Below are 22521 nucleotides of genomic sequence, written 5' to 3' on the forward strand. Positions count from 1 at the left end.
AATTTCCTGTATGGCTAGAGGTAAAAACAAAAATGAATAGATTAAATTTAATTTAAAAAAATATAGAAAATAGAAAGCTCTACTGGTTTATGTTACCTGGATCATTGAAGTTTATCACTGTGAATTGTGATAATGCCACTGGTAATTAAAACAAATGGTAAAGAGAAGCTTCTTCAATTACAGGGGTGCCACTTGGAGTTACACATGCTGCATGATAAATGAGTCACACAGGTGAAACACGACAGCTGCTTTTCATAGTGCCAGTCTCCCCTTCAGAATTCTCAATTATAGCACTGGCAGCACATACTCTCACTTCACTGCTTCCAGACTGTACTTTTTCCCCAAATATTAGCAGGGGGAAAGGGAAGTATATTTTTTCTTGTACACAATATCATGAGGGAAGGCTGAGGGAACTGGGCTTATTTAGTCTGCAGAAGAGCGTGCGGGGGGATTTGATAGCAGCCTTCAACTACCTGAAGGGGGGTTCCAAAGAGGATGGAGCTCAGCTGTTCTCAGTGGTGGCAGATGACAGGACAAGGAGCAATGGTCTCAAGTTGCAGTGGGGGAGGTCTAGGTCGGCTATTAGGAAACACTATTTCACTAGGAGGGTGGTGAAGCACTGGAATGGGTTACCTAGGGAGGTGGTGGTGGAATCTCCATCCTTTGAGGTTTTTAAGGCCCAGCTTGACAAAGTCCTGGCTGGGATGATTTAGTTGGTGTTGGTCCTGCTTTGAGCAGGTGATTGGACTAGATGACCTCCTGAGGTCTCTTCCAACCCTAATCTTCTATGATTCTATGGTAGTACAGTCTAGTGATCAGAACAGAGGACTAAGTTAGGACTACTGGGTTCTACTCCCTACTCTGCTACTGACTTGCTGTGATATCTTGGATTAAATCACTTAACCTCTGTGCATCTATCCCTCTCTTAAAATGGGGATAATATTGCTTACTTACTACAGGGCTATTGTGAGACTTACATATTTGTAAAGTACTTTGTAGATACTTGATACTGGTAGGTTTTCCTATGGTTCTACAGAAGAGTATATGTATTCATGTAGACATCCTCTGCCATCCTAACATAGTACTGGCAAGGCATTGTTGAGAGGAAGCTCAATACAAGAGATACTGCTTCGGGGGGAGAAAGTTCACAGGTACACTCAGTCAGTCTCTGCTTGTTACAGTTTCTTATGTCTGGATGAACGATTTATAGTTTTTCATTAAATTTATGATGGCAAACAGGCTAATGTGTTAAAATGCAACAACTGTGTTACACACGTGAAAATATACCTCATCTATTTAATATCAAATATTTATAGTACAGTACGAGTCAGAGGCCTCAAATAGGATCAGGACCCCACTATGCCGGGTGCTATCCAGACACTTATGGAAACACGTTCCCTTTCTCAAATAGCTTACAATCCAAGGGGGAAAAAAAAGCTACTGCAAAGGATGGGATGGGAAGAATAAAGTTACCATTAAACATACACAATTTTTAGATAAATAAACAACATTGTGCAATTCCTCTTCCAATAACTATAAACAAAATACCAGTTGTTCGCCATTACCCCTCAGAGCATCATTAATTGGCAGAAATGGGACTGGAGGAGAAGCTAAAAGATAGTACTGTGCATAATGGGCTGCCTAAAAGAAGGTGCAGAGACATTTGTATGACAAGCTAACATGATGAAGCTTGTATCATTTGCAGAGCGGGGGAAATAGGAGAGGTTATGTGATAAGAGACAAGAGTGAACACGCAGGGAGGGGCAGAGATGTGAAAGGCCTTGAAGGGAAGGAAAAGAAGCTTGTACTTGATGTCTTGAAATGGACAGTGGAAGGATTCAAAGGGTGGGTGGCGAGGGAAGAGTTCAGAGTTCCCGTGTGACAGGCAAGAAAGAGGATCTCAGCAGCTGCACTTTATATGGATGGGAGAGAAACAATGTGGGTGTCAGGGAGTTAATCAAGGTGGGAGATGAGGAGGCCTAGACCCAAAAAAAGAAAGAAAAGAAAAAGAAAAGAAACACAGATTGTAAGCTTTTTGTGAAGGAAGCAGCAGCAAGATTTGGGCACCACCTGGATGCTGGGGCAAGAGAGTCAGAAGTGACCCTCCCCCCCAACTAGGGGCCTGATTGACAGGAAGAGTAGCAGAAGCACTTATATACATATGGTGGCAGTGGCTACTGACATTTTTACTACCATATTATCTAGACAGTTCTGAAAGGGTTACACAAAATGGTGGCTAACATACCAGACATTTTTACTACCATATTATCTAGACAGTTCTGAAAGGGTTACACAAAATGGTGGCTAACATACCAGCGCCTTATCTGCACTAGAACTCCTACCAGTAGAACAGCATGGGTGGGAAATTTTAGGGTAAAGGTCTAGCACAGATGTAGCCTTTAGGTTACAGATGGAGCCGACAGCCCCCATTTCCAGCTTGTCACAGCAAGCCTTTCTTGAAGTCAGCAGCATGGAATGAAGGGAATCTGGCATCAGCATATGTGTGTGTGCATGGTTCATGCACTCAGGGGTGGAGGGCTGACTTTAATCATACTTTCCACAACAGGGGAGGAGTGGCAAAGCACAGTAAGCTGATGGGCGTTTTCTGTGTGTTCAGAAATTCCTCCTGTTTGACTTTATCCCAGCCATCTCTGGTTCCCCTCCAACAATATATATTGGAGGGGGAAGGGAAGAAAGAGCACACATGGATGAAAAATCAGACGGGGGAGTCCTCCACATTCCCAGGATTCCTTTTATATGTAACAGGCAATTCAAGGAGAGCACAGTTGTCTGATGGTCTTACAAATTCCTCATTCTGGGGAATTATTGGGATAGAAAATGGCTCACAAGATGAGCCACGTACAAACTTAATCCCTTCTGTACAGTTTAATCCAGAAAACCTATTGACTACTGTATTGGCAGTAACCTTCGAAAGCAGATAAAAAAAACAGACTCAGTGCCTTCTACATAGGTGGGGGGGCTGCAGAGTCAAACACTTCAGCAAATTGAGCTTGGGCTCTGTGTAGAAGTAGTCACTTGGAGGCTTTATTTTATGCGATGGAATAAACAAAACCTAAATCTTGCAAATCTTAAACAATACAGTCAAAGTCTAGAAAATAGCTAATCAGCACTTGCTTTCCAAACAGATGGCCAAGCTCAGTGATCATTTGTGTCCACCCATGCGACCCCAGGCTCTCTAGTTGTCTTACCCCTACTACTAGGGTTGCCAACTGTCTAATCCAGGGGTGGCCAACCTAAGCCTGAGGAAGGAGCCAGAATTTACCAATGTACGTTGCCAAAGAGCCACAATAATAAGTCAGGAGCCCCCTATCAGCTCCCCCCCAGCCCTGCTCCCTCCCTGCACCTCCTGATCAGCGCTGTGCTGTGACTACACAAGCCACGTTAAAGTGCTGCCATGGCATCACTTTAACGTTGCCAGTGTAGACAAACCCTTAGAAAATATAATCCATCCAGGAAGTATTTGAGTTACTTTCCCGTCTATGCTTCTCATCCGCACTCCAGCTCATCCCTCCTGGTATTTACAACAAGCAGAACTGATCTTCTCAAAGTAATGTCCAGATTGTATAAATATTCCTTTCCACTGATATGCCCTAAATAGCAGTGCCCCTCCTTCATCTACACCAATGAGATATTTTTAGAGACGCTGCTTATCTCAGATGGCAGACAATTAGCATTTCAGGCAAAAATTCACTTGATGACAAAAAGCCAACTTAGCTGAAGCCTCGGGGGGGAGGGGGGAAGCAGGCACACAAAAGCATCTTCTGAATTCTCATGGCTTTAGCTTGAACATACCACACATTCTTTGTCCCACATTGTACCAAGCAGAAAAATCCTCAGTGCGGCTCACTCTGAGCTGAAAAAGGTTAAATAGCACTAACTGCCAGGTAAACATGGTCAATAACTGAGATTTGGAAGGAGCCTCTCACATAATCCAGTTGGACATAGAATACCATAAGCATACACTGACACTTGGCAGGTGGTCTGGTTTAATTTAAGTGAGAGAGATCCATTATCCTCTTATCTTTGCTCTGTTAATTTCCAAGTAGGGAAGAAAACAGGGCAGGCCACTATGCTTCCATTCTGCAGCACACACACTCTCTGGTAACTGCAACTGCTCTCTCCAATTTGTTCTCGCTTCCTTCATTGCCCTCCTCATATCAGGACACTACTCCCAAACTCAGGCCTTATCCACACTCAAAACTTAAAAATCAACCTAGCTATGTTGCTCACGGATGTGAAAATTTTTGCCCCCGAGCATCACTTGTAAATTGATCTAACCCCCGGTAGCAGACATAGCTAGGTCAACAGAAGAATCCTTCAGTGACCCAGCCATCTCCTCTGAGAAAGGTAGATTAACTCCTTTGATGTATAAACCTCTTCCATTGATGTAGGAAGCATCTGTGCTACGGGACTACAGAAATACCTCCCAATTAAACAGCTGGCTTGAAAACATCACCAATCTACACATTAACTTGCACTGCTCAGCTGGCCATTCATATCATCATCACAGCCAGCAATGATATGGTCCCTGCGTCTCTCATCTCAATGATTTTACACTTTCTAGGGACTCCAGGATTCACTTGAACCTGAGAAAAGCCTCAAAAAGGTGCCAAACCTGCCCTCTCCCATTCTGGATCCATTATTCCTATTTGCTCCTAATTTTATCCACTCCCTGCATAAGAGGCATAGGTGGCAGTCTCTCCACTGTTACTACAACAGCAAGCTTATAGATCATCCTGTCAGTGACCTTTAAGAAAATTATTAAGGCAGATGACACCTAAATGGCACAGACTGCACCAGTCCTCATCTATACAGACAAAGATTTCAAGTAACCTAAGGAAATATTTTCCTTAATTGACTTTACAAACCAGACCTATAAACAGCTGAAACTAGAAGGCAAAACCACGACACAGCTGAGGCCTACGGGTACATTCACGTATTCTGACATATCCTTTCATGTGTAAATGAGGACAGAATCTGGCCCTGAAATTATAAATGAATTAATAGTTCTGCTGATTACGTGCAAGCTGTAAAAGAATCCTGTTCACACTCCCACAGCACTGCAGAGCTAACTCAGCTAACAGAAATACTAAGTGACAAGCCCTGTTTTGTTACTAAAGCAAGCAAATCTAATTGAACATATACAAGGAGCAAATCAGTTGAGCATAAGAATTGCCATCCTGGGTCAGACCAACGATCTATCTAGCCCAGAATCCTGTTTCAGACAGTGGCCAGTGTGACACACTTCAGAGGAAATGAAAACAACAGGGCAATTTTGATTGATCCATCCCCTGTCATCCAGTCCCAGCTTCTGGCAGTCAGAAGTTTAGGGACACCTGGATCATGGGGTTGCATCCCTCTCCATCTTGGCTAATAGCCACTGATGGATGAACCTATCCTCCAGGAACTTATCTAACTCTTTTTTTTTAACCCAGTTATACTTTTGGTCTTCACAACATCCCATAGCAATGAGTTCAAGAGATTGACTATGCAATGTGTGAAGAAATACTTCCTTTTGTTTGTTTTAAACCTGCTGCCTGCTAATTTCATCAGGTGACCCCTAGTTCTTGTGTCATGTAGAGAGGTAAATAACACTTCCCTATTCGCTTTCTCCACACAATGTTTTTAGAGACCTCCATCATCTCCCCCCTTAGTCATCTCTTTTCTAAGCCGAACAGTCCCACTCTCCTTAATTTCTCTTCGTATGGAAACTGTTCCATCCCCTTTATCATTTTCGTTGCCCTTTTCTTCACCTTTTCCAATTCTAATTTTTTTTTTTTTTTTTTTTTTTAAGATGGAGTGACCAGAACCGTTCATAGCATTGAAGGTGCGGGCGTTCCATAGATTTATAGAGCAGCACTGGAATATTTTCTGTTTTATTATCTATCCCTTTTCTAATGGAGCTTAACAGTCTGCTAAGCTTTTTTGATAGGTGCTGCACATTGAGCAGATGTTCTCAGAGAACTATTCACAATGCCGCCAAGATCTCTTTTTGGAGCAAGATCAAGCTTTTCCTACACAGGCAATTTTCAGCATAGAATTTAGCTTTAATTAAGATTAGGGGTGATCTGAAATACCATTACACCTGTTTAATCAAAAGCAGATGTTGTTGCTGTTGTCAAGGGCTCTGTGTGGTGCTGTTTCCAGCCCTACCCATGAGTTTACCAGCCTGAACTGAAGTCAGCAGGGTTAGAATTAAAATCCTCAACATCATTCCCACCGGGTTATATTGTCAGGCTCCACCCATTTGTACTTTCTTTTAAAGCAGGAAAAAACTCTCGAACAGTTCTAGAAAGAAGTAGAGTCATAATTCATACATAAATAAAAGGATATGTTGGAAGTTAGGTATTTACATTCACCCTGACTTGTCTTATTATAAGGCACTTGTAAGTTCTTCTTTACATTATGAGTACATGGCAACACCCAACTTAGGCACGGTCTAAAGGAAGTTTTGATAGGAAATAGATTATTGGACATAATACATAAGAAGAAAGTAAAAAGTAAAGGAGGAGTAATTTGTAGCTGTTGAATTTAATGCAACATGTGAAAGACCTGGGACAAACTGGAGGAATTACACTGTTCCACAGACCCTGTTACATTCTCCCATTACCATTACAGTTCTTCAGCATGCCTAATTCAGCAAAGCACTTGCTTAACCTTATGCACCTGCTTTAGTCCCACTGGCTTCAATGAGATTTAAACGTGTGTTAAGTGCTTTGATGAATTGGGGCCATAATGCTATATAAGTAGCTAACAGGCTGGCTTTCTATCAGCATACATTTTCTTCCACATCGGGTATATCAGATTCATCAATGTCATCTGCACTTTGAGCATGACTTAATGTTTAAATTCAAGGTGAGACAGATTATAAAGGTGACCTTCCATTACAGATTTCTAAACTTTTTCAGTTGCCCTATTATTCTGAATCTCCTCTCTCACAGGGATTGAATTCACTGGGCAACATTTGTATAGTGCATTGAAAAGTATCTGTTGTATACATGCTGATTATTATTATTGACCTTGATAAACACAGTGGGTGCAAGGGTGAACCACACGTGGTCTCTAAAGAGAAAATATTCTGCTAACACAGAATGACAAAGAAAGAAACAGTTAAGCAGAAAAAAGAATAAACCACTCCCTGTTAACCTTCATTCCTTGTAGAAAACAAAATAAAAGAGTGGTCTGCATTGCCATCCAAGTTCTAAGAGAGAGACATAACTTCTGGCAGACGGACCTGTAGGCATTTCTTCCCCTCCCAGTACACAGAAGCAGCAATTCTGAACTGTTTGCAAGGTCCTTGGAACAGAAGACAACCTGCTATTGAAGACTGGAGATAGCAGACAGAACAAGGTTTTTCTGTCTCTAATTTAAAGGATTCTATGGAAATTCTCAAATAACCTTTAATATCTCGGACTGTACAATAATCTTATTTTTTAAAACTGCATTGTTGGTCACAGCAACAATTGCTACAACTAGAAAACTTCAGCTGCAGAAACATAGCTTGTAATGTCCCACTGTTTAGTGTTTTAAATATATATCAGTTACTGTTTTAAACAGAAAGTTGATTAAAGAATGGTGCTCTGTAATTTGTGAAATTGCACATTTTAGTTATGAAAATTAACACACACATCTGGCTGTTGAAAGTTATTTCCCTGAGTAAACACTGACTCAGTGCAGAATGTACAATATAAGATTTATTAGTAACTATTAGCAAGTTTAAAAAAAACCCAACTCATTGCACTACACAGAGAAATATTTCAAAATGGAAGAGAATTTTCCCCTATTTCTGTGGTTTGCAGCTATTCTGTTTCAATGGAATTTAACTTCTTAGGAGATTAAACAGACCAGGGTCTCACTATTATATGCTATAGGAAACTGATTTATCTGAATTTTTAAACTTTGAATGACAATGACTAGTATAGGTCAAACACCTGAATTTTCATACTTTTCTGTCCTCTACTCCTGTCAGGCGCTCTGGTGTTGAAATGTGTCGGTACATACACTTCCTTCTTTGACAGAAATGTCCCGTTTAAGTTAAAGAGAAAGTGATCATGAAAACTCCAAAGACAACCGTTAAATTCTTAGGCCTGGTCTACACTTGGGGGGCGCAGGGGGTGGGGGAGAGAAAGAGAGAATTGATCTAAGTTACTTAACTTCAGCTATGTGAATAACGTAGCTGAAGTCAACATACTTAAATCTACTCACTACAGTTTCTTCACTGTAGTGAGTCGACTGCTGACGCTCCCCTGTCGACTCCGCCTGCGCCTCTCGCCCTGGTGGAGTACCGGAGTCACAGATCGCTCGGGGGTCAATTTATCGGGTCTAGACTAGACGTGATAAATCGACCCCCGCCAGATCGATTGCTGCCCGCCGATGCAGCGGGTAGTACAGACATACCCTCAGTTAATGGAAATAAAGAACACAATTGAATTTTAAAGTCAGGTAAAGCCTTGGGACACTTGCTGCTTTCAAGCTCTGTTATGTTTGTTTAGATAACTTCACTCTTTTTACCTAAATGACCAAATACACTTCGGGGCAGATCTTCAGCTGGTGCAAAGTGTGATAGCTCCATAAAAAAGTCACAGCAACTCAATATTTGTGGGAAAAAAAGCCTTCCTGAACTCTAAACATCTCTCCAAAGGCTGTTCAGCTGTTACAAACACACATTATCATAAAACAACAGATCTATACCCAGTGTTGCCCTTAATGAAGGTCAAACCTTGGGCTAGATGAAAGAATACTGTTGCTAAATGAAGACACTCAAATATCTTTGCTAAACTGGTGACAGAAAGATTTCATCCACACTATGGCTAAATGAAAAAAGCCAAGGAAAGTGTGGGCCCCTTACTGAATGAGGGAGGCAACCTAGTGACAGAGGATGTGGAAAAAGCTAATGTACTCAATGCTTTTTTTGCCTCTGTTTTCACTAACAAGGTCAGCTCCCAGACTGCTGCGCTGGGCATCACAGAATGGGGAAGAGATGGCCAGCCCTCTGTGGAGATAGAGGTGGTTAGGGACTATTTAGAAAAGCTGGACGTGCACAAGTCCATGGGGCCGGACGAGTTGCATCCGAGAGTGCTGAAGGAATTGGCGGCTGTGATTGCAGAGCCCTTGGCCATTGTCTTTGAAAACTCGTGGCGAACGGGGGAAGTCCCGGATGACTGGAAAAAGGCTAATGTAGTGCCAATCTTTAAAAAAGGGAAGAAGGAGGATCCTGGGAACTACAGGCCAGTCAGCCTCACCTCAGTCCCTGGAAAAATCATGGAGCAGGTCCTCAAAGAATCAATCCTGAAGCACTTACATGAGAGGAAAGTGATCAGGAACAGTCAGCATGGATTCACCAAGGGAAGGTCATGCCTGACTAATCTAATCGCCTTTTATGATGAGATTACTGGTTCTGTGGATGAAGGGAAAGCAGTGGATGTATTGTTTCTTGACTTTAGCAAAGCTTTTGACACGGTCTCCCACAGTATTCTTGTCAGCAAGTTAAGGAAGTATGGGCTAGATGAATGCACTATAAGGTGGGTAGAAAGCTGGCTAGATTGTCGGGCTCAACGGGTAGTGATCAATGGCTCCATGTCTAGTTGGCAGCCGGTGTCAAGTGGAGTGCCCCAGGGGTCGGTCCTGGGGCCGGTTTTGTTCAATATCTTCATAAATGATCTGGAGGATGGTGTGGATTGCACTCTCAGCAAATTTGCAGATGATACTAAACTGGGAGGAGTGGTAGATACGCTGGAGGGGAGGGATAGGATACAGAAGGACCTAGACAAATTGGAGGATTGGGCCAAAAGAAATCTGATGAGGTTCAATAAGGATAAGTGCAGGGTCCTGCACTTAGGATGGAAGAATCCAATGCACCGCTACAGACTAGGGACCGAATGGCTAGGCAGCAGTTCTGCGGAAAAGGACCTAGGGGTGACAGTGGACGAGAAGCTGGATATGAGTCAACAGTGTGCCCTTGTTGCCAAGAAGGCCAATGGCATTTTGGGATGTATAAGTAGGGGCATAGCGAGCAGATCGAGGGATGTGATCGTTCCCCTCTATTCGACACTGGTGAGGCCTCATCTGGAGTACTGTGTCCAGTTTTGGGCCCCCCACTACAAGAAGGATGTGGATAAATTGGAGAGAGTCCAGCGAAGGGCAACAAAAATGATTAGGGGTCTAGAGCACATGACTTATGAAGAAAGGCTGAGGGAGCTGGGATTGTTTAGTCTGCAGAAGAGAAGAATGAGGGGGGATTTGATAGCTGCTTTCAACTACCTGAAAGGGGGTTCCAAAGAGGATGGCTCTAGACTGTTCTCAATGGTAGCAGATGACAGAATGAGGAGTAATGGTCTCAAGTTGCAATGGGGGAGGTTTAGATTGGATATTAGGAAAAACTTTTTCACTAAGAGGGTGGTGAAACACTGGAATGCGTTACCTAGGGAGGTGGTAGAATCTCCTTCCTTAGAGGTTTTTAAGGTCAGGCTTGACAAAGCCCTGGCTGGGATGATTTAACTGGGGATTGGTCCTGCTTTGAGCAGGGGGTTGGACTAGATGACCTTCTGGGGTCCCTTCCAACCCTGATATTCTATGATTCTATGACAGGTTTCAGAGTAACAGCCGTGTCAAGTACTATGGCTAAAATAATCATTTTATAACCAGTGAGAGGCATGGTCTCTTTAAACACCTACAATTTACAATATTTAGCATGCATCCAAACAGCAGGTTGTCTGCCATCATAATTGCCAAATAAATTGCCACAAGTACTCCTTTTCTTTTTGCGAATACAGACTAACATGGCTGCTACTCTGAAACCCAAACATAATTGTGTTTGTGTGTTCACTCCTAGCATTCTGTCTGTCTTCCTAGGAAAATCTTTTGCAGTGCCTCCGCACCAACTGCCCATGCCAAAAACCAGCTGCCCATGCGCCAACTCTGTGAGTGCTCTGGGGCTGGAGCACCCACAGGGAAAAATTAGCAGGTGCTCCACACCCACCAGCAGCCAAGCTCCCCCGCCTCCCCATTTGGCGGCACTTAGGACTTTCCAGGAGGGAGGGGAAGAGCTCAGGGGAGGAGGTGGAGAAGAGGCAGGGCAGAGGCAGGGACTTGGGGAAGGGGTGGAATGGGGGTGGGATGAGGGCAGTGCAGGGGCAGGGACAGGGGCATGGGGGGATCGAGCACCTATGCCAAAAAATATTCAGGTTTTTTTCCAGACAACTTCCAGTTTCTGCCTAAGATTAGGGGATTTCTTAGGCAAAACCCCTAATCCTTTGTCACAGAAGTCACAGTGTCTATCTGGTATCATGTAGGTTTTCCAGTCATCGCGAGCTGCTGCTTTTTCCACCTCCTTGATTTTAGTGCCTAGAAGCCAAACAGGGCAGAAAGCAGCACCCCAGCTGCATCCCAAGGTGCCACCTGACAAGAAGGCAGAGGCAAGTACTACAGTTTGTGTTCATACATTGCTGAATTGAACTACAGGGAGGGCAGAAAATGAGCCAGACTGAGCTCTGTCTGCTGATGGGCCAGTGTTGTGAAATCCAAACTGAGAGTGACCGGCTGGGACACTTGGCAATTGCCAAGTGCACTTTATGAATGGGTGTGTGAAATGAGCAACTGTCTCACAGAAGAAAAGCTACCTATGACAGCCGTCCTTGGCGAAAGTGTTCCCTAGCACTCTAGAGACCAGCCCTCTCTGGCAGATGATTTTGGTATGGGGAAGACTATTGGACTGTGTAAACTGCAATAGAGAAAGAGTTACTGACCTGAGTGACCAAGGTAACTAATGCCCCTGAAACAATGGACGGCAGCCTTGGAAGAATAGAGAGGCTTTTTTTTGCCACCTGGACATGATATACGTGACACAATTACAACAAAGACTGCTGGAGTTCTGTCCACCAGTAGCTTCTGTCATAACACAAACTTTGTCAGTGTTTTCATATTAACACCTAACTTTGCTGTCTCAGCATGTCTGTGTCTACATTCTGGAAAATTTGGGCAGCTATCCCACACTGCCTCAACAAAGGAAAGAGTGCCCAGAGGACATAGCCAATGCATTCCGGAATGTCCTACAGCAGACAGAGCCAGGAGGAGCAATCAATCCCGTTACTGAGGCACAATGAGGGTGGTCCCAACACTCCATAACATAAGAGTGTTATGCTTTGTTACCCAAAGACAACTACATACAAACCTAGACCACTGGAAAGGGTGAGACAAGGTTAGCTGCCATGGTTACTATCACCGTACTAACTATGTTTGTGATTGCACACAAATCATGTTTAGAGCCTATCATGTCACTAACCGGTTACAAAAAGTTAAAAACCATAGCGTGGACAGGGCTTAAAGAAAAGACAACTAACCAGACAGGGGAAAAAGCAAGAAATCTGGAGAAAGACACTTTGCTTGACTTCAGTCTACATGTCCTGTTTGTTATAGAATGCAGATACATTACATTGTGAAGAACGTCCAGTCCCAAATTACTGTACACAAATAGTAATTCTGCGTAATCTCAAACACAGGTTTCCAAACATGAGATTAACATAATTTTAGTAAGGCACAAGGTAGGTGAGGTAATATCTTTAACTGGACCAACTTCTGTTGGTAAGCGAGATAAGTTTACAGAGAGCTGTTCTTTAGGTGATTTGAGTGAGTGAAGCCATGTTATACACTGGTTTCACTGCAACTACATTTCAGCTGTATATAAATATGGTTTTAAACTGTGATTGTCTGCCACATGAAGACGGGATCTCAGAATGCCAATCTCAGCGCTCACACCAGTATGGAAAGGTTCCTCAAGATAGTAAGTTTTGCTGTCACCTACTGAGGGAGATATTAAAGCAAGTGCCTCTACCTCTTTCTCTTCAGTGACATACTGGAATTTCTATCCCAAACGTCAGGCTAACCTAAAGGAGACACTGGCTGTTTTGAAAAGTGCCAATCATCTTCTCATTCTTCCAAATGGGGAGGCAAGGTGCACTAGATTTTCAAGATTTTCCATGCTGTGACCCATTACAACAGGGAAAAAAAAAAATTCAGACCCTCCCATCTAGCCATAAAAGAGCAGGGATATAGCTGGACCAGTTCACAACTCCCAGGTTGAGAAACCATGAATGGACTGGAACTCAAGACTTGGGTTCTATCCCTGGCTCTGTTATGGACCTACTGGGTGACCCAGACTTCACCTCTGTTTCCCATCTCCACTAGTGCTTACGCTGGCGTAATTCATGTCACTCGGGCGGTGAAATATTTACACCACTGAGTGACATAAGTTTTGCAGACATAAGTGGTAGTGCAGACATCGCCCGTGCAGAGTAAGGCTATCACAAAAACATAGGGCTGTACCCAAGTATCTAACAGTGAGGGGGGGAAAAAAATAGCCAAACACTAGATGTGAGAACAATCCACTCTCTCCAGATTGCTCTGATGCTATGCTTACCTCTAGACACACTGATTGCCCCAGCAATCAGAGAACTTTACTGAGTCAGTCCAAAGACACTAAAAACTAAAAACATTTGTCATCTATCTGTAGTGATGGAGGGAGTTGCCCACCCCCAACCAAAGCCTTATTAACTACAATATCACAGCGCTGTCCATACCAGTTCCCAGACTCATTTTCTTTTTGCAAACTCATAAAAATACAAAAAGAAAAGGTTTCAGAGTAACAGCCGTGTTAGTCTGTATTCGCAAAAAGAAAAGGAGTACTTGTGGTACCTTAGAGACTAACCAATTTATTTGAGCATGAGCTTTCAGAGCTACAGCTCACTTCATCGGATGCATACTGTGAGGGGTGATCACTTTAGATAAGCTATTACCAGCAGGAGAGTGGGGTGGGAGGAGGTATTTTTTCATGCTTTGTGTGTATATAAAAAGATCTTCTACACTTTCCACAGTATGCATCCGATGAAGTGAGCTGTAGCTCACGAAAGCTTATGCTCAAATAAATTGGTTAGTCTCTAAGGTGCCACAAGTACTCCGTTTCTTTTTGCGAATACAGACTAACACGGCTGTTACTCTGAAACCTGTCATAAAAATACAAAGTAACTGCAGTCACATTACTGGAGAGAAGATTAAAATCATTAAAACAAGATGCACCCTTTCTGCAGATACTTTCCTTAAATTACTGTTATTTACAAATAATCATATCCACTTATGAGGGATTACGACTAGGGCCCTAACAAATTCACGGCCATGAAAAATGCATCATGGACCATGAAATCTGGTCTCTCCCGAGAAATCTGGTCTTTTGTGCGCTTTTAGCCTATACCAGGGATAGTCAATTATTTTTTGAAAAGGTCCACATTTCTTGGTCAAAGTATACTCAAGGTCCAGACTCCAGAGAAAATAATAAAAAAATATAATAAATAATAATTATTATAAGTACATCAAAAGATTTTGGGGTCCATTCAAAGGCATCAAGTAGTCTGGATTTAGTCCATGGTCCGCCTATTGACTACCCCTGCCCTATACGACACAGATTTCACGGGGGAGATCAGTGTTTCTCAAATTGGGGGTCCCAGGGGGTCACAAGGTTATTTTAGGAGGGTTGCAGTATTGCTACCCTTACTTCTGCATTGCCTTCAGAGCTCAGCGGCCAGAGAGCGGTGGCTGTTAGCCAGGCGCCCCGTTCTGAAGGCAGCGCCCTGCCAGCAGCAGCACAGAAGTAAGGGTGCAATACCGTACCATGCCATCCTTCTGCGCTGCTGCTGGCGGCGGCTTTGCCTTCAGAGCTGGGCTCCCAGACAGCAGCAGCTGCTCTCCAGCTACCCAGCTCTGAAGGCAGCAGTGCAGAAGTATGGGTAGCAGTACTGCAACCCTCCCTCCACCCCCACCAACACTTTTATGGGTCAGGACCCCTACAATTACAACACAGTGAAATTTCAGATTTAAATAGCTGAAATCATTAAATTTATGATTTTTAAAATCCTATGACCATGTAATTGACCAAACTGGACCTGAATTTGGTAGAGTCCTAATTATGACTGTGAAGTGGGCAGCATGGCGCAGCAGCAAGGCACTGAACTGGGAGCCAGGACCCCGGATCCTATTCTCAGCTCTGACACTAACCTGTTGTGTAAATCTTGGACAAGATGTGCCTCGGTTTCCCCATCTATAAAATAGGGCTAATGATACCAACCCTCTTTTGTACAGTGCTTTGAGATCTGTGTATGCAAAGTGCTAAATAAGAGTAAAGTATTATTATTCCAACATAGTTTAAGAGCCTTGCAGAAAAGAGCATTTTGTCACCAAGGCACACAATGGGAGCCATATAAGTATCTAAAATAGATATAGACAGACAGACACTCTTTAGGATAATGAATAAACCAAAGCTCTTAAAATTACAGGCCATTACCACCTTTGTTACAGCAAATGCATAATCAGCTTCTCTCTTCTGACTCAGCCACACCCTTCTCTTAATCATTGCTCTAGATGATTTTATTGACCTGCTAAGACTCACACCACCATCCTGAAGAACAGGTCTTTTTGGGGTATTCACTTTGTTTTAATTAAAACAATTTAGGGTGTTACAATATAAACGGAATAATAATAAAAAAATTTTGCAACATTTTGGAGTGAAATTTTTTGCTGATTATCTGAGGAACATACCATGATCTCTACTGAGGTTAATTTTTTAAATTCTACACGGGGAGTTTTAAAAAATTAACCAAAGCATTCTCAATTTAGGAAATGGTAGACTGGCAATTCTGCCCTTTGCATTTAGCTCCATACCGTTTAATGGTCAAAGGAACAATATCTTTCATCTACAGAAGTTCACTCTCAGCTTTCATGTCTATTACCCAGGAGCACCTATTTCAAAGCACAAAACTCAATAAAAGAACACATTATCTTGACACAAAATACGCATTGTACATATCTGGGAAGAATCAGGTGAACACACACACACACACATTTTGTGAGTAGGTATCGGTATAACTATGGAATGGGACATACTGGCTGGCTCTCAGCAGTCTCTATTAGGCTCTCACACGCAGAGAGACAGTATGTTCCCCTCCTCTTCAGGGGGACGGCGGGTGAAGTTACGCACACACAGGGACTCGCTCGGGGTAAGGGTTACACACACAACGCCGCTGACTCCTCAGTAAACCCCGCTTATTCTCTCGCCTCAAAATGCAGAAAGTGAAACTTAGCCGCTAGGTCCCTCCTTTCCATTCAGCCTTTCCGAGGACCTTGGAGCCTCCCAGGATCACCAGCGCTGGGGCCTGTAAGAGGCGCCGCTGTCCCCCCCCCAGGCCGGGCGACGGGGCTCTGCGCGCAGAACGCCCCCCGTCTCACCTGTGGATCGGGCCCGCCCCGCGCGGGAAGCAGCCTCCTGGACCGCCAGGGCCGGAGGGTCTCCCCGAGAGCGTGTCACGGCCAGCTCCCCGTCCGAGCCTGCGCCCTTCTCGCTCCGGAGCAGGCCCGAGCTCGGAGCATGCGGAGAGCGCGCGGCGAAGCCGCTGCCCTCGCTCCGCCCTCAGGGGCTGCCCGGCTCCCAGCCCGGAAACGTGGGCAGCAGCAATTCACGGCGGCGGGGGGCCCTGTGGACCCAAACCACCTCCCCGCTAGCGCAGCACAGGGGTGCTTCGCTTTCCCGCCGAGTCGAGCCCAGGCCGGCGGATTCTCGCCTTCGAGCACTCCGAGTCGCTGGGGTTTTAACACGCTGGGGAATGTTGCATGGCAGAAGTCAGGAGTGGTAAGGAAACAGCATTAATGCCTGTCTGAGACCCACCCATCCCGCCTCACACACCTTCCTACTCGGACTAGAGCCTGCCAAGAGATGGATCCCCTTCCAGACCATAGGGTATCAGGCGTGGACCTCAGGAGGTCATCTAGTCCAAGCCCCTGCTCAAAGCAGGATCAATCCCCAATTTTTGCCCCATTAAATGGCCTGATCAAGGATTGAACTCACAATCCTGGATTTAGCAGGCCAATGCTCAAACCACTGAGATATCCTACCTTCCCTCCAACCTGCCAGTTCTAGCTCTTGCCTCCTTAGTGGCAAAGAAAGAGCTTATGTTACACTGGACATGCCAAATACAAATCTGGACAACAGTTGAACTTCTAAAAAGTTAAGTTCAATTAATCAAAATAACCTCCACTAACCAATCATCCTCATCCTAAACTAGACTACATTTTACACAGTAAAAATGGTAGAGTATTTTTCAGTTCACCTCATACAAGGACTATAGTGCAATCTCTTTATTCTTTACAGAACTGCACTCAAAAACAAAACAATGTAAAACTTTAGCGCCTACAAGTACACTCAGTCCTACTTCTTGTTCAGACAAGCGCTGAAAAAACAAGATCGTTTACATTTACGGGAGATAATTCTGCCCGCTTATGTACGTCACCTGAAAGTGAGAAGCATTTGCATGGCACTTTTGTAGCCAGTATTGCAAGGTACTTACATGCCAGTTATGCTAAACATTTGTATGCCCCTTCATGCTTCAACCACCATTCCAGAGGACATGCTTCCATGCTGATGATGTTCATTCAAAAAATAATGCATTAATTAAATTTGTGACTGAACTCCTTAGGGGAGAATTGTACGTTTCCTGCTCTGTGTTTACCTGCATTCTGCCATATATTTTTTGTTATAGCAGTCTCAGATGATGACCCAGCACATTGTTCATTTTAAGAACACTTTAACTGCAGATGTGACAAAACACAAAGAAGGTACCAATGTAAGATTTCTAAAATTAGCTACATAGAATCATAGAATATAAGGGTTGGAAGGGACCTCAGGAGGTCATCTAGTCCAACCCCCTGCCCAGAGCAGGACCAATCCCCAATCAAATCATCCGAGCCAGGCCTGACCTTAACTACTTCTAAGGAAGGAGAGTCCACCACCTCCCTAGGTAACGCATTCCAGTGTTTCACCACCCTCCTAGTGAAAAAGTTTTTCCTAATATCCAACCTAGACCTCCCCCACTGCAACTTGAGACCATTTCTCCTCATTCTGTCATCTGCTACCACTGAGAACAGTCTAGAGCCATCCTCTCTGGAATCCCCTTTCAGGTAGTTGAAAGCAGCTATCAAATCCCCCCTCATTCTTCTCTTCCGCAGACTAAACAATCCCAGTTCCCTCAGCCTCTCCTCCTAAGTCATGTGTTTCAGTCCCCTAATCATTTTTGTTGCCCTCCGCTGGACTCTTTCCAATTTTTCCACATCCTTCTTGTAGTGTGGGGCCCAAAACTGGACACAGTACTCCAGATGAGGCCTCACCAATGTCGAATAGAGGGGAATGATCACGTCCCTCGATCTGCTGGCAATGCCCCTACTTATACATCCCAAAATGCCACTGGCCTTCTTGGCAACAAGGGCACGCTGTTGACTCATATCCAGCTTCTCGTCCGCTGTAACCCCTAGGTCCTTTTCTGCAGAACTGCTGCCTAGCCATTCGGTCCCTAGTCTGTAGCGGTGCATGGGATTCTTCCGTCCTAAGTGCAGGACTCTGCACTTGTCCTTGTTGAACCTCATCAGCTTTCTTTTGGCCCAATCCTCTAATTTGTCTAGGGCCCTCTGTATCCTATCCCTACCCTCCAGCGTATCTACCTCTCCTCCCAGTTTAGTGTCATCTGCAAACTTGCTGAGGGTGCAATCCACACCATCCTCCAGATCATATGAAGATACATTATACATCACTCAACCCAAGGTTTAAGAATCTGAAGTGCCTTCCATAATCGGAGAGTTACGAGGTGTGGAGCATGCTTTCAGAAGTCTTAAAAGAGCAACACTCCGATGCGGAAATACAGAACCCGAACCACCAAAAAAGATCAATCTTCTGCTGGTGGCATCTGACTCAGATGATGAAAATTAACGTTCTTTGGTCTGCACTGCTTTGGACTGTTATCAAGCAGAACCTGTTATCAGCATGGACGCATGTGCTCTGGAATGGTGACTGAAGCACGAAGGGACATATGAATCTTTAGTGCATCTGGCACATCAATATCTTGCAATGCCGCCTACAGCTGTGCCATGTGAACACCTGTTCTCATTTTCAAGAGATATTATAAACAAGAAGCGGGCAGCATTATCTCCTGCAAACAGGAGTGAAAGTAACCTAACGACTTACCGGTACGCCGGAGTCCTGAGTGGGGGCATAGCCTCAAACGGGAGAGGTGGGGCCTTTAAATCAAGATTTAAAGGCCCCCAGGCTCCGGCTGTGGCTGGGAGCCCCAGGGCCTTTAAATCACCCTGGACCTCCAGCTGCAGAGGTGGCTGGAAGCTCAGGGCCCTTTAAATCACAGCAGGAGCCCTGCCGCCGCTACCCCGGGGCTCCGGCAGCAGGGCTGTGGTGGTGCTTTAAAGGGCCCGGGGCTCCCCGCAGCAGCCAGAGCCCCAGGCCCTTGAAATCACCGCCGGAGCCCTGCCACTGCTCGGGGTAGCAGTGGCAGGGCTCCCGTGGTGATTTAAAGGGCCCGGAGCTCCCTGCAGTGGCAGGTGCACTGGACCCTTTAAATCCCTGCCTGAGCCTGGCTGCCGGAACTTCGGCAGCCTGGCTCCAACGGTGATTTAAAGGGCCAGGGGCTCCCCGCAGCAGCTGGAGCCCCGGGCCTTTAAATCACCACCGGGGAAGCCGGTCCGGTCCGGCATGGCATACCAGCTCTTGCCGGTACGCCCTACCAGACCGGACCGGCTTACTTTCACCTCTGCCTGCCAATGTAAACAAACTTGTTTGTCTGAGCGATTGGTTGAACAAGGAGGAGGACTGAATGGATCTGTAGGCTCTAAAGTTTTACAATGTTTCATTTTTGAGTGCAGGTTTTTTTGTACATAATTCTACATTTGTAAGTTCAACTTTCATGATAAAAAGATTGCACTACAATACTTGTATTAGGTGAATTAAAAAAATACTGTTTCTTTTGTTTCTTTTTTACAGTGCAAATATTTGTAATAAAAATAATATAAAGTGAGCACTGTACACTTTGTATTGTGTTGTAATTGAAATATATTTATTTGAAAATGTAGAAAATATTTAAGTGAATGGTATTATATTATTAACTGTGCGATTAATCGCAATTACATTTTTTAATCGCTTGACAGCCCTAGTTTCCAGTAAATTTCTTATCTGTCCTGCAGTGAAGATCATACTGTACAGAGTTTATGTATGAGAACCTTGAGAACAGAAGCCTGGATAAAAGGGAAGGTGTTGATCGTGCTTCTTTTGCTTGGTTTGTTTAAAATGAGCAGAAGGGTCATTTTTAAATTTTCTTCTGACAGAACTGCACAGAGCTACACAAACTGGCTGCCTGTAGATGGTGTTGCTGTACCTACCGTAATCTAGCCTCCATAGCCATCCTCAGCCTATTTTTCATACCAGTCTTGGGCACTTCACTCATTCTGCATACATAAAAGACAAGCAGTGAAGGAGCATCACTGGTTCAGCAGATACCATACAGGACTGGGAGTCAGCACACCTGGATTCTATTCCCAGATCTGACACTGAGCTACAGTGTAATATCAGATGAGTCACTTCTCCTCTCTGTACCTCTGGTTTTCCCTCCATCCCTTTGTATTGTCTATTAGACTGTAAACTCTTTGGGACAGGGCCAGTTTCCCATTTTGCATTTACAGAGCATCTAGCACAATGGGGACCCACTCTGAATTGGGACTGATGGCGCTACTATAATATAAACAACACAAGCTTAGTTATTAGAAAAGCCTCTGTTGGGGAGTACTCTCATTCTTAAGTGTACAGACAAAATTTCTAAGGCGAGGGAAAAGATAGTTTTACTTCTTCTCCCCAGTGACCCATTACCGGGCATGAATCATCAGCAGGATAAACTCATGGTAAGGCCACTGGGCCAAATCAAGCTTTAGTGTAACTTCACTGAAGTCAAAGGGAGGAATCGTCCCCTTACATTTAGGTGGCCATCAGTTGTTTGGAGCAATAGGGATCTTCACTCACCTCCCCAGCATGTTACATACACACTCAGACGTGAAGTGCACATAAATCTTAGGGGAGGGGAAGGCAATGAAATCTTCAAGTTCCATCCACAAACCAAGCTCCACATACTTGAGATGCCGCATACAACTGTATTTTGAACACTAATCTATTGTACATTTTGCTGAGTTCCTCGGGCACAATGCCCCCCTAAGGAGCTTAGATGCCCTGCTGGGCCCTTTTAGGCACTGGGGCTTGGGCCCTTCTTGGCACTGGGGCTTGGGCCCTTCTTGATTAGGGGAAAAAATAAGCAATGGCAACTTCCAAGGATCTGAAGAGGTCTGTGTAAGGTTGAAAGTGTTTCTTTCACCAACAGAAGTTGTTCCAATAAGATATTACCACACCAACCTTGTGTCTCTAATCACCTGAGACCAACACGGCTACACCACATCACTGCAAAGCACCACACACTCATTTTGCTCAAGCGAGCTGTCACTCGTAGATTGTGCACATCTTCATACTATATATTATTCCTCTCTTTTCCTCCATGATTTGATCAGCAGTGAAACAGTTAGTATTGGCATTTAAATTACACCCATTGGGCATTTAAATTAACACCTAATTGAAATTAATTGTGCAATTTACCCCTTTCAGAGCTTTTGCTTCAGAATCTCTGCCGTCTAAGGCAGACATCACTGCATCAGTTACACCAGCAGTTTCCAAACCGTAGGTCATAACCCCATTTCAGCAGAATGGGTCTCAGCAATCCCTAGTGTGTGGAGGATGCCATTTTGTTCTGGACAGCGTGACCTTGCATGTAGAGTGTATGGGATGACATGATGCATGGACGACGCCATTTTAGTTTACAAAATGGTGATCTTCGCACAACACAACCTTGTATGCACCATACGTACGAGGTCACACTGTGCAGAGGACATCATTTTTTTGAGAAAAATAGCATAATTCATGCAGTGAATTGTACATACGGTGCATGCAAGATCACTGTTACCTCAATTTCCCTAGAAACCAACCCAGGGTTACACTTATATTGTTTTATTATGATGCCACTGTTGGGGGGAGAGCTGGGGGGGGGGGAGGGGGTCACACTCACATACTCATGCTTCCAAGACAGGCACAGCACTGGAGATGTCAGGATCCTTCAAGGTAAGTGTCCCACAGCGCAGCAATGGATGGTGTGATTAAGGTAAGTCTTCCCGAGACACGATGGAATGCAACTCAGTGAACCCCTGGCCAGGCAGTCCGGGCGAAGGGCCTTCACGGGAGGTACAAGCTTGCGAGTGCACTCCTGAGCACATGGCCCCTTCCCCTTTTAAGGACCTGCTCCTCATGGCCTGCAACTAGAGATGACTTGGCCGCATCTGGTTGGTCACACTCCACCTCGGCCAGTGTCCATGCATTGGGTGTGTGACTGCTGCCTAATTAGAGTTCCAGACATCTTGTCTACCTGGGAGCTCTTCTGATCTTCCAGCTGTTCAACCAGCCCATTCATCCCACAAGCATTCCAGGAGGGAGAGGGAGGGGGAGGGGGAAAGCCACTTCACAGGTATTCAAAGAGGGAGAGGATACAAAAGGGGTGGGGGAGGAAGAGAAGTGTAACTGAAAAGGTTATAAAACTT

The 22521-nt window shown here is 44.5% G+C and overlaps 1 protein-coding gene across 1 annotated transcript in view; it reads right to left on the reverse strand.

The window, feature by feature from the left end:
• Positions 1–16424, reverse strand: part of MYO1C (myosin IC) — a 112414-nt gene extending 95990 nt beyond the window's left edge. Inside the window, exon 1 of the mRNA XM_074974857.1 lies at positions 16291–16424. The gene's annotated coding sequence lies outside the window, so the exon portion shown is untranslated. The remainder of the gene's footprint in view (positions 1–16290) is intronic.
• Between the last annotated feature and the right edge of the window lie 6097 nt (positions 16425–22521).

The sequence above is a fragment of the Natator depressus genome, chromosome 17, assembly GCF_965152275.1.
Source record: "Natator depressus isolate rNatDep1 chromosome 17, rNatDep2.hap1, whole genome shotgun sequence".
Taxonomy (NCBI): Eukaryota; Metazoa; Chordata; order Testudines; family Cheloniidae; genus Natator; species Natator depressus.